The sequence below is a fragment of the Mobula hypostoma genome, chromosome 6 (assembly GCF_963921235.1).
Source record: "Mobula hypostoma chromosome 6, sMobHyp1.1, whole genome shotgun sequence".
Lineage (NCBI taxonomy): Eukaryota > Metazoa > Chordata > Chondrichthyes > Myliobatiformes > Myliobatidae > Mobula > Mobula hypostoma.
This window is the reverse complement of record NC_086102.1, coordinates 84909027-84920421: the sequence shown is the minus strand read 5'-3', so window position 1 is coordinate 84920421 and position 11395 is coordinate 84909027. Positions and strand designations below refer to the sequence as shown.

The following is an 11395-nucleotide window of genomic DNA, read 5'->3' as shown; positions in this document are numbered from 1 at the left end:
CCTCATGTTAGCCATTTCTGCCCTGCGAAAAAGCCTTTGGTAATCCACACGATCAATGCCTCTCATACGCCTTCTTAACAACACTGTCAACCTGTGCAGCAGCTTTGAGTGTCCTCGGGACATAGTCCTCAACATCTTGCTGATCCTCCACACTGCCAAGAGTCTTACCATAGTACTATCTTCTGTCTTCAAATCTGACCTACCAAAATTAACGACTCCACACCTATCTGGGTTGAACTCCATCTGCCACTTCTCGGCCCAGTTCTGCATCCTATCAATGTCTCGCAGTAACCCCTGACAACCCTCCAGACTATCCAAAACACCCCCAACTTTTGTGTTATCAGCACACTTACTAACCCACTCTTCTAATTCTTCATCCAGGTCATTTATAAAATTCACAAAAAGGAGGGATCCCAGAACAGATCCCTGCGGAACACCAATGGTCACCGACCTCCATGCAGAATACGAACCCTTTGCCTTCTGCGGGCAAGCCAATTCTGGATCCACAAAGCAAGGTCTCCTTGGATCCCATGCCTCCCTACTTTCTGAATGAGCATTACATGGGGAACCTTATCAATGCCTTACTGAAATCCATATGCACTACTCTACTTTCATCAATGTGTTTTGTTACATCCTCAAAGAATTCAATTAGGCTCGTAAGGTAAGACCTGCGCTTGACAAAGCCATGCTGACTATCCGTAATCAGATTATGTCTCTCCAGATGCTCATAAACCCTGCCTCTCAGGATCTTCTCTCACAACTTGCTCATCGCTGAAGTAAGACTCACTGATCTATAATTTCCTGGGTTATCTCTACTCCTTTTCTTGAACAAGGGGACAACATTTGCAACCCTCCAATCCTCTGGCACTTACCCCATCCCTATTGATGATGCAAAGATTATCACCAGAGGTTCAGCAATCTTCTCCCTCACTTCCCACAGTAGTCTGGGGTGTATCTCGTCTAGTCCCAGCAACTTATCTAACTTGATGCTTTTCAACAGCTCCAGCACATGCCCTTTCTTAATGTCTATATGCTCAAGTGTTTCAGTCCACTACAAGTCATCCCACATTGCCAAGGTTCTTTTCCCTGGTGAATACTGAAGCAACGTATTCATTAAGTACCTCCACTACCTCCTCTGGCTCCATGCACACGTTCCCACTATTGCACCTGATTGGTCTTATTGTCACACAGCTCATCCTCTTGCTCTTCACATACTTGGTAGAATGCCTTGGGGTTTTCCTTAATCCTGCTCGCCAAGGTCTTTGTACATGGTGTTACCTACCATCCTGTCCCTGCCTCAATGGAACTTGCCTATGCAGAATGCCATGCAAATGTTCCCTGTAGAATTTTCTCTATTTCTGCATAAATGTGACCTAAAATGTGATTAGATCTTCACATGTCCTAAAACTAGATAAAGAGAACCCAATTAAATAAATAAAACCAAAAACATTATACTTGTTCATTTATTTATTGAGAAAAATGATCCAATATCACATGTTCTTGTTGGAAAAAGTATGTGAACTTTTGCTTTCAGTAACTGGTGTGACCCCTTTGTACAGAACTAACTTCAACCAAACATTTCCAGTAACTATTGAGCAGTCCTGCACATCAGCTTAGAGGAATTTTAGGCCATTTCTCCAAACTGCTTCAACACGGATGTTTGTGGGCTTCCTTGCATGAACTGCTTGCTTCAGATCTTTCCACAACATTTCTATAGGACTTTGGCTTTTCCATTCCAAAACACAAATTTTCTTCTTTTTCAACCATTCTGTTGTTGATTTACTCTCGCCTTTCGGATCATTGTCTTGTTGCATTATACAACTTCTATTAAGCTTCAGCTGACGGACAGCTACCCTGACATTCTCCTACAAAATGTCGTAATACAATTTTGAATTCATTGTTCCCTCAACAATTGCAAGTTGTCCAAGCCCTGAGGCAGCAAAGCAGCCCCAAACCACGATGCTTCTTCCACCATGCTTCACAGCTGAGGTTTTGGTGTTGGTGTGCAGTGCCTTTTTTCTCCAAATATTGCAGTGCGCATTTCTGCCAAAAAGTTCAACTCCTGTCTCACACGTCAACGGAACATTATCCCAGAAGCGTTGAACGTCCAGGTGGTCTTTTGCAAACTTGAAATTTGCAGCAAGGTTTTTTTTTGGAGAGCAGTGGTTTCCTCTGTGGTGTCCTTCCAAGAACACCATTGTTCCTCAGTGTTTTTCTTATAGTGGACACATGAACAGAGACTTCAGCAAATTCTCAAGTTTTCTTCGGGTCTCTAGCTGTTACCCTTGGGTTCTTTTTCAAACTGAAATACCTTCAGTACTGCACATTGTGCTCTTGGTGTGATCTTTGCAGGATGTCCACTCCTAGGGAGAGTAGCAACAGTACTGAATTTCCTCCATTTGGAGACCATTGCTCTTACTGTGGACTGATGAACACTCAGGGCTTTAGAAATGCTTTTGTAGCCTTTTCCAGCTTTATGCATCTCTATAATTTTTCTTCTAAGGTCCTCTGAAAATTGTTTTGATTGAGTCATGGTGCACATAAAGAAATCTTCCTTGAGAAGTGAAGGCTCTGTCAGCAACCTGACTTTGTGTGTCTTTTTTTAAAGGGCAAGGCACTTCTACAACCCAACCTTCAATCTCAAATCATTGATTGGAGCACCTGACTCTAAATAGCTTTTGTAGAAGGCAACACACATCAAAGTTGCTGGTGAACGCAGCAGGCGAGGCAGCATCTCTAGGAAGAGGTACAGTCGACGTTTCGGGCTGAGACCCTTCGTCAGGACGAAGGGTCTCAGCCCGAAACGTCGACTGTACCTCTTCCTAGAGATGCTGCCTCGCCTGCTGCATTCACCAGCAACTTTGATCTCGTGTTTACGTTTGTAGAAAGCATTACCCCAGAGGTTCACATAGTTTTTTGAACCTAGGCTGTGATTGTTTGTACTCAGTAATGATGAGAAGTAGTATAATTGTTTGTGTGTTATTAGTTTAGGGAGATTATGTTTGTCTATTAATGTGACTTAGATGAAGATCAGACTATATTTTATGAGTAAATAATGCAGAAAACCAGGTAATTGCAAAGGGTTCACAAACTTTTTCTAAGAACTGTGTATATTTTAAATAGTTAAATTAAATAAATAGTGCAAAAAAAAAGTAGTGAGGTCGTGTTGATGGTTTCTATGTCCATTCAGAAATCAGATGGCAGAGGGGAAGAAGCTGGTCTTGAATTGTTGAGTGTGTACCTCGTTCCTGATTGTAGCAATGAGAAGAGGGCATGTCCTGGGTGTTAGGGGTCCTTAATGATGGATGCTGCCTTTTTGAAGCACTACTCCTTGAAGATATTTTGGGTACAACCTAGGCTTATCCCCATGATGAAGCCGACTAATTTTACAGCTCTCTGCAGTTTTGATCCTGTGCAGTTGTGCACCGACCCCCCCCCCCAATACCAGACAGTGATGCAGCCAGTTAGAATGCTCTCCACAGAAATTTGCGAGTGTTTTAGGTGACATACCAAATCTTCTCAAATTTGCAAGTCCCAATGTCAGAGTCCAAATCTTAACCCAACTGAGATGCTGTGGCATGACCTGAAGAGGGCTGTTCATGGAAGGCATCCCAGAAATATTGTTGAACTGAAACAGTTTTGTATGGAGGAATGTAACATTCTTGCAAGTCAATGTGCAGGACTGATCAACAGTTACCAGAAATGTTTGGTTGAAGTTATTGCTGTACAAGGGGGACACACCAGTTACTGAAAACAAAGGTCACATTTTTTCCAACAAATACATGTAATATTGGATCATTTTTCTCAAATAAATGAACAAGTATAATTTTTCTGTGTTATTTATTAGCTGGGTTCTCTTTAACTAGTTTTAGGATTTATGTGAAGATCTAATCACATTTTAGGTCACTTATGCAGAAATACAGAAAATTCTAAAGGGTTCACTGGTGTGACCCATTTAGCACCACTGTGTGTGTGTGTGTGTGTGTGTGTGTATGTATGTGTGTGTGTGTATGTGTGTGTGTATATATATCAACAGTAATTGGTTTCTTTCTTTGTTATGATGTACTGCATTGCACTGCTGCCGCAAAATTATCAAATTTCATGAAATATGCCAGTGATATTAAACCTGATTCAGATTCATATTGTCTCATGTCTAGTTACGCAAAGACATTATCTGATATTAAAAAAAAATTCGTCTTTCATGATGAGGGACTTTGTTTGCATGGGCAGCATGCATTGCCCATTGAAAATTGCCTTTAAGATGATTTTGGTAAGCCACACTTGTGAGTAAGTTAAGTCCTTCTGAAGACGATTAGCAGCGATAACTTTACCAGGTCTGTGTGTGACTTAGAAGAGAACCTACAGGCTGTCGTGTTTCCCTACCTCTACTGCCCTTACTCTTCTTAGTGATAGACACTGCAGGTTTGGGGACACTTTTGGAAAAGATTATGTGAATAGAAGTATTTGTAGATGGCACATACCGTAGCTAAGGTGTAAAACGGTAGAGAATGAATGTTTGAAGTTCCTTTGTCCTGAATAGTACCAAGCCTGAGTGTTGTTGACAGCACTCACTAGGCAAGGGGACAGTATTCCATCATGCTCCTGACATGTCTCATGAACACAGGGGAAAGGCCTTGAGGTATAAAGAGCTGAATCATTTGTCAAATGATTTACAGAGCTTCTCACCTACTGCTACATGGCTGGGTCAGTGGTGACCACCAGATATTGATAGCAAGGAACACAAAGAAGAAATGTAATAATGTCAAGGGATGGAAGTAAGTTGGATTCCATCCAGATGGAAACAAGTATTGGCTGGAAATCTTTTACAACAAATGTTAATCCCACTTACTTACCCAATCCCAAATCCTAGATGTGCATATGACTGTAAATAACTTTATTTTCTGAGGAGATGCAAATGGAATTAAACATTGTGCAATTATCAAACATACTCAATTCTGATATAATAGAAAGTTGGCTACTTAGGATGCAACTAAAGATAGTTGGGACAAAGATATTGTCATGGGGAAACTCTTGCAGCAACAGCAAGAAAACAAGCTGCAGGAGGAGCTCAGTGGGTCAGCTAGCAACTGTAGGGAATAGGACAGCCGATCTGGGGTTGGGACATTCATCTGGACTAAAAGAATAAAGGGGAAATGACCAGAATAAAAAGACGAGGGTGAGGGGTGGAGCAAGATCTGGCAAACAATAGCTCCATTCAGGTAAGGAGGGGTTAATTGGCAGATGGAGTAGGGTGGGGAAGGCAAATAAGGGAGGCTTAGTAGGCAGATGGTGGTGGGGGGGAAGGAGAGGGGAGATGGGCACACAGAATAGGTAGAGGAAGGAAAGGAAACTGGGAGATAGAGGGCTGGGTGTGAGAGGGTACAAGGGTGTGGATATGTGTGATAACACTTGAGTAAATCAGAAAAAGAGAAAAAGGAGCAGAGAGCAAGTGAGTTAGCTGAAATTACAGAATTCAGTGTTCATGCTGGTGGGTTGCAGGTTGCCCAGACGGCATGTGAAGCTTCTGGTTTGCATCTGGCTTCACCCTAGCAGGCAGGAAGTAGTGGGAAAGGAAGAAAGAGAATTAAAGTGGTTAGTAACCTGATGTTTTAGATAACCATGAGACAGGGTCACTTAGTCTGCACTTGATCACAATGCAGAGCTCACCAAATGGAATATAGAGGAAGTGCACGTGAATCTCCGCCTCAATAGGAAGGGCTGAGAAGGTTGATGGGAATGGATGAAAATGGACAAGGTGTAGGCAGAATGGATTAGTTTAGCTGGCCATTTGATTACTAATTTAATTGATCTGGCACAATCTTGTGAGTGGAAGGGCCTGTTCCCTTGCTGTACTGTTTTATGTTGAGTTCTGCATGGGTGTAGAAATTCTTGGCATTGGGAAGACCTACCTCTAACACCATCACCACCTCGCTTTGTGGAAGATAAGATACAAACTAGAAGAATGGTTTCTCCTTGATGCTCAATGATATGCCTTTATGCTGGGGGTCTTGGGAGGAATGCGAATTGGATTTGTGATGACAAACCAAGTTATCAGAAGATTGATGCTGATGAGAGAGATATGAGAGACAATGGAAAAACATTCAAAATGCTAATAAGAGAGAAGAGAGAGATTAACGAGAAAGAAACACACTTCAGAATATTCACAGACCGGTTGCTTTGAACCTGAACTGTTTGAAGTTTGATGGACAGGCGATACCCCAGCAAGGGGATAAAAAGAACTGGTTCGCTAAGGCACAACACACCACGAGATCACGAGATAACGAGACTCTGGAAGAGCAGTGTGCCCCCACAAGTTGGTGGGAGTTTGGAGGTCTGGTCACAGGAACCGACCATAGACTCACAGGGTGAAAAGGTACGATCGGCGGGAACCTAGTGTGTGTGTCCGCCCTTGCCTGGGTGCCGGGTTCACCGCGGAAGAACAGTCGTATCCGGAACGGAGGGGTCACAGTCGGTGACCACAGAAAATATTAAAAGGATTCGCCCGAAAGCTAACTGTGAAGAACATCAAAGGTCTGTCTGAATCAGATTTGCATATTATCTCTCTCTCTCTAACGGCACAACAGTGATTACTGCGAACTGTACTAAGCTGAACTGAACTCTGTGTCACTTGAGACTGATCGTTTTACCCCTAGACTGCGAAAGAGCTTGGTTAATTCTTATTACCTTAGTTCTGTGTACATGTGTGTTTTATCATTGCTAACCTGTTGCATTTATATCCTTACGATTAGAGTACTGTGTTACTTATTTCTTTAATAAAACTTTATTAGCTTCTGTTAAACCAGACTCCAACTAAGTGGTCCATTTCTGCTGGTTTGGCAACCCAGTTACAGGGATAAGTAACAGATTACTTATTTGGCATTTCTAGTTGAACAAGATTGTGTTTCACCGTTGTCGTATTGAGCATCTGTGGCACATTAGCAGTTTAATTGTCCACCACCGTTCACAATTAGATATGGCTTGACTGCAGAGCTTTGATTTGATCTAATAGTTTTTGAATTGTTTTCCACTACATGCTGTTAGCAAGTATGTACTCCTGTACTCCAGTTTTGACAGGTTGACACTTCACTTCTTGATAGACCCAGTGCTACTCCCATCATGCACTTCTGCACGCTTCAAGAATTGATACCCTGGTTGACTGACAAAGTGAGGATGTGATAAATCATAATGGTGAAATACTTTTTTCCTGCTGCTGCTGGTCGAAGTACGGTTTGGATGTCATTGACAACATTAATACCACAATGCTTACCAACACTGAAAATGTAAAAGATGCACACAATGGAAATCAGAAATAAAATAGAAATTGCTGAAAATACCCAGAAGGTCAGACATCATCTACAGAAAGAGAAATACAGTTAAGGTTTAAATTTGAAGGTCCTTGTTTAGAACTGGGAAAGGGAACAAAAAAAAAGCAGGTTTTAAGCTGCGGACTGTCAAGCCTACCAACACCGCCTGCTATCACAATACCTACTATCATTCTCCTGTAGCTCCAGGCACCATCGAGTGATGCAGCAAGTAGTTAGGCTCTGGACTGGTAGGGGTGACACGAAAGCAAATCCAACTTTAGCATTCAACAGAAGGCTGGAAACACCTGGAGGGAAAATTCACTATGGAGAGAGGAGAAGAGGACTGGTAGCTGAACTACACTTGTACAGAGCCAGTAGGAACTGGATTGGATAAATGTGAAGTTATCCACTTTGGTGGCAAAAATAGGAAAACAGATTATTATCTGAATGGTGGCCGATTAGGAAAAGGGGAGGTGCAACGAGACCTGGGTGTCATTATACACCAGTCATTGAAAGTGGGCATGCAGGTACAGCAGGCGGTGAAAAAGGCGAACGGTATGCTGGCATTTATAGCGAGAGGATTCGAGTACAGGAGCAGGGAGGTACTACTGCAGTTGTACAAGGCCTTGGTGAGACCACACCTGGAGTATTGTGTGCAGTTTTGGTCCCCTAATCTGAGGAAAGACATCTTTGCCATAGAGGGAGTACAAAGAAGGTTCACCAGATTGATTCCTGGGATGGCAGGTCTTTCATATGAAGAAAGACTGGATGAACTGGGCTTGTACTCGTTGGAATTTAGAAGATTGAGGGGGGATCTGATTGAAACGTATAAGATCCTAAAGGGATTGGACAGGCTAGATGCGGGAAGATTGTTCCCGATGTTGGGGAGGTCTAGAACGAGGGGTCACAGTTTGAGGATAGAGGGGAAGCCTTTTAGGACCGAGGTTAGGAAAAACTTCTTCACACAGAGAGTGGTGAATCTGTGGAATTCTCTGCCACAGCAAACTGTTGAGGCCAGTTCATTAGCTATGTTTAAAAGGAAGTTAGATATGGCCCTTGTGGCTACAGGGGTCAGGGGGTATGGAGGGAAGGCTGGGTTCTGAGTTGGATGATCAGCCATGATCATAATAAATGGCGGTGCAGGCTCGAAGGGCCGAATGGCCTACTCCTGCACCTATTTTCTATGTTTCTATGTTTCTATTATGGCACAAAATAGTTATGTGTCACTCGATGGTGTCTGAAACTACATGAGAATGTTAGTAGGTATTGTGATAGCAGGCAGCCTTAGTCGGCTTGATAGCGTCATCTAGAATCACAATGTTAAATAAGAGGATCTGACGCAATACAATAATCACTGCTTACATTAACAGATATCGCAATACACAATCCTATCCTATGCCATAGACTAAAGGACACGCCCCGATCACGTAATGCACTGATGCTACCTTCCCACTGACACCATCACATTACCCACTTACCTCACTGTATCAAATGATTATTGCCACAATCCTCGGAGATGATAAAGCATGCATTAAAATCCCTACTAAATGTCTAAAGCCACAGTTCTTAATACCATCTGATAGCATCTTTCCCAATGATAGCCACACACACAAGATGCTGGAGGAACTCTGCAGGCCAGGCAGTATCCATGGAAGAGTAAACAGTTGATGTTTCAGGCCAAGACCCTTCACTGAAACTGGAAAGAAAGAGGAAAAGTCAGAGTAAGAAGGTGGGTGCGGGGGGAGAGGAGGAAGGTAGTAAGTGATAGGTGAAACAGGGAGAGGAGGAGGATGCAGTGAAGTAAAGAGCTGGGAAGTTGATTGGTGAAAGAGATAAAGGGCTGGAGAAGGCGGAAATCTGATAGCAGAGGAAAGAAGGCCTTGTGGAAAAAAAGGGCAGTGGGAAGAGCACCACAGGGAGGTGATCGGCAGGTAAGGAAATGAGGTGAGAGGGAGTCACCGGAATGGCGAACAATGGGGGTGGGGAAGAAGAACAATTACGGAAAGGTCGAGAAATCAATGTCCATATCATCAGTTTGGAGGCAACCCAGGTGGAACAGAAGCTGTTGCTCCTTCAACCTGAGTGTGGCCTCATTGTGGCAGTAGAGGCCACGGATTGACATGTCGGAATGGGAATGGGTAATAGAATTGAAATGGGTGGCCACCAGGAGATCCTGCTTTTACTGGTGGACCAAGCGAAGGTGCTTGGCGAAGTGGTCTCCCAACCTACATTGGGGCTCTTGATATACAGGAGCACAAGATACAGTAGATTGCATCACCAGGCTCACAGGTGAAGTGTCGCCTCATCTGGAAGGACCCTGATTGGTAGAGAGGGAGATCAGTGGGGAGGGATGACTGGACAAAGGAGTCATGTAGGGAGCGATCCCTGCAGAAAGTGGGGGCAAGGGAAAGAGGGAAAGATGGAAAGATGTGCTTGGTTGCAGGATCCCACTGGAGACGGCAGAAGTTATGGAGACTTATGTGCTGGATGTGGAGGCTAGTGGGGTGGTAGGTGAGGACAAGTGGAACCCTATCTCTGGTGTGGATGTGGGAGGATGAGGTGAAGGCAGATATATGCAAAATGGAAGAGATGTGGGTGAGGGCAGCATTAATGGTTAAGGCAGGGATGCCCCTTTCTTTGAAGGACGACGACATCTTAGTAGCTCTGGAATGAAAATTCTTATTGTGAAAGCAGGTGTGATGGAGATGGAGGACTGAGAGAAAGGGGATGGCATTTTTACAATTGACAGGATAGGAAAAGGTAAAGTCCAGATAGCTGTGTGAATCAACATACATCAAAGTTGCTGGTGAACGCAGCAGGCCAAGCAGCATCTATAGGAAGAGGCGCAGTCGACGTTTCAGGCCGAGACCCTTCGTCAGGACTAACTGAAGGAAGAGTGAGTAAGGGATTGGCTGTGTGAATCAGAGGGTTTAGAAAAGATATCAGTAGATAAACTGTCTCTATCTCTGAAATGGACCAGGTAATTGAGGGCAGGATGTAAGTTGGAGGCAAAGCTGACGGAGTTGATGAGCTCAGCATGGGTGCAAGAAGCAGCACCAATGTCGTAGTCAATGTAGCACAGAAAGAGTTGGGGAGCTATGCCAGTGTAGGCTTGGAACACGGACTGTTTCACATAGCCGACAAAATAGCAGGCATAGCTGGGACCCATGTGAGTGCCCTTGGCTACATCGTTGGTTTGAAGGAAGAGGAAGGAGTTGAAGCAGAAATTATTGAGGGCAAAGACGAAGACAGGGAAGAGTGATGGTAGCGGGGAACTGGTTGGGCCTGTTGTCCAGAAAGAAGCTGAGAGCTTTAGGGTGCTCATATGGGATAGAGATGTATAGGGAACAGGCATCCATAGTGAAAATGAGTAATCGGGACCAGGAAACTTAAAGTTGTTGAAAGAATCAACAGCATGTGAAGTTTCACGAATGTAGGTGGGAAAGGACTGAACTGAGGGGAATAAAAGAGTCAAGGTATGCAAGATATAAGTTCATTGGGACAGGAACGAGCAGAAACAATGGGTCTACCTGAACTGGAAGGTTTATGGATCTTGGGTAGGAGGAAGAAACGGAAGGTGTGGGGTAAGGAAACTGAGATTTCTCGTGTTTGAGATTCCCAATGATAGTTTGTCATGTTACAAACTCCATACAATCTTCTGACACTATACAATGTAACTTCAATATCATATGCCATCACTGGAAATTGCAACAAGAGTTTTAACCCTTAATGACAAAAGTCAAATGTCATGACCTCAAGTGCCACTGTCCGACACCAGAGTGCTACCAGACACCACAGAATAAGAATCAGGTTTATTATCACTGATACAAGTTATGGAATTTGTTGTTCTGAAACAGCAGAATACATAAAAATACTACAAGTTACAAATATAAATATATTAATGCAAAATAGAAAAAAATGAGGTAGTGTTCATGGAACATTCAGAAATCTGATGGTAGAAGGGAAGAAACTGTTACTAAAACATTATGTGTGGATCTTCAGGCTCCTGTACCTCCTCTCTGATGGTAGTAATGAGAAGAGGATGGAGCTGGCGTAATGTACAATCATTTGCAGCCTCTTTCGATCCTGGG

At 43.4% G+C, this 11395-nt stretch overlaps 1 protein-coding gene across 1 annotated transcript in view; it reads right to left on the bottom strand.

Annotated features, from left to right (window-relative positions):
• Nucleotides 1-11395, bottom strand: part of LOC134348150 (SPRY domain-containing protein 7) — a 40628-nt gene that overhangs the window by 27965 nt on the left and 1268 nt on the right. The window lies entirely within an intron of this gene.